Source organism: Crocuta crocuta, unplaced genomic scaffold, assembly GCF_008692635.1.
Source record: "Crocuta crocuta isolate KB4526 unplaced genomic scaffold, BGI_CrCroc_1.0 scaffold143, whole genome shotgun sequence".
NCBI classification, from domain to species: Eukaryota; Metazoa; Chordata; class Mammalia; order Carnivora; family Hyaenidae; genus Crocuta; species Crocuta crocuta.
The window spans coordinates 773121-774963 of record NW_027529175.1 but is presented as its reverse complement, the minus strand read 5'-3'; the positions used below and the strand labels follow the sequence as shown (position 1 = coordinate 774963).

Sequence of the window (1843 nt, the reverse complement as noted above, 5' to 3'; positions counted from 1 at the left end):
AAGCTGGCTAGCTTCATTCAAGCTGCTCAGTTTAATCCTGCCGCAATGTCATCAGACAGCAGGGCAGGGTAGCACAGTGGTTATGACCAAGGACTCTGGCTTTCAAATCCTAGTGCAGCCACTAAGTAGCTGTGTGCCCTTTGGCAAATACCTGCTCTGAATCCAAACAAACAAACAAATAAACAAATAATAAGGAAAATAACCATCTTGCCTAGTTGTCGTCAAAAGCAAATGAGAAAATAAAAGCAAATTAGTAGCAGAGTGGCTGGCACATATCAAGCACTTACAAATCAAGGCGTTTGGTGACACCTGACCCCGTACCCAGCTGCAGCCTGCAGCATAGTACGACCATCCTGGTCCTTTCTCGTCTTCTCAAACTTGCTTTTCTCTTTTGCAGAATGCAATATACAAAGAAAGCTCAGGCAGATAAGGAGGAATTTCTTAGAGAGGGAGTGCAGGAAAGTCAGCCCTTCCTTCCGGCAGCCAATCTAGCTAACAACCTGCATCACCCCTTCCAGGAGGAGAAGTGCCACGACTGGTCTTTCTAGATTAGTCTTCCCTCCCAGGCCACTTCAGCCTCCAGAGGTAACAGAACTCCAACCACATCCATTGAGTTGAATCAGAACGGTGAACCCAAGTCACTCCTGTTTTATATTCTGAACTGGGCAATAAAGGCTGCTGGTGTTTTGGGGGTTTTTTTGGTTTTTTATATTTATTTACTTTTTGAGAGGGGGGAGGAGCAGAGAGAAGGAAAGAAAATCCAAGCAGGCCTCCACACTGTCAGCACAGAGCCCGATTTGGGGTTCGAACTCACAACCGTGAGATCATGACCTGAGCTGAAACAAAGAGCCGGATGTTTAACCAACTGAGCCACCCAGGCACCCCTAAGCTGCTGGTGTTTCTTAACAAATCTCTGTGTAGGGAGGTCAGGTATAGCAAATAAAAATACAGAATGCCACATTAAATTAGAATTTCAGATAAACAACAAATAACATCTTAGTATCAATATGCCCCATGCGTTTTTGAGGCATACTAATACTAAAAGTTATTTGTTGTTTACCTGAAATTCAAATTTAATGGATGTCCTATATTTTATCTGAAAACCCTACCCAGGTGCCCCTAGCCAAGGGCACAGAGTAAAGATTAAACTCTTCCCCCTTCCCCACAACCTACTGGCCCATCAGTATACCAACCAGCCATTCTGGAAACATCCCCTCCTTTCAACCCCCAAACAGAGAAGCCACAATCACTGAGAGCTGCCACCCCATCCCCAGCTGGTGAGTCCAAAGTGTCCAGCACAGAGCCAGGCACAGAGTGGGTGCTCAAAATACATTTCTTCATTCATTCCTGGCTGCTTGACTTCTAGTACTGGTCCCCAGGGGGATGTGAATGCCAGGCCTGTGTTGACTCTGGGGGCCCTCCTAAGAGCAGCATGGCTAGGGTAAGGGTGCAGAAGTCACGCCACCCAGGTCCTCGGGATGACTGAAGACAAAATGAAAAAATGGTCTAAGGTATGTTTTGTAAATCCCAGGGCATCACATGGGTTATAATCAAGACCTTTGAGTGGCCCACTTTCCCACAAAACCCCACAGCCCCCATTCTTCTCTATAGAGAGGAACCCGACCGGGAAATAAAGGCACAGAGCAGAGGAAAGCCAGCCCTCTGGACACCGCAATAATGACGACCAACAACTGTCCAGCACTTTGTAATTCGCCAAACACATTCACATCCATCTTCTCTAGAGGTCTCACCAGTCCCCCTGACTTAAGGGAAGGTTCTGGGCCCATTTCCCAGAGAGTGGTCAGGAAGTCCTGCCCCAGGCCCTGCCTCTGAGGCTGGGCCC

General features: G+C 47.4%; 1 protein-coding gene across 1 annotated transcript in view; it reads right to left on the bottom strand.

Moving 5' to 3' along the window:
• The window catches only part of FAM83F (family with sequence similarity 83 member F), a 35224-nt gene that overhangs the window by 32819 nt on the left and 562 nt on the right, over positions 1–1843 (bottom strand). The gene's annotated exons all lie outside the window — the stretch shown is intronic.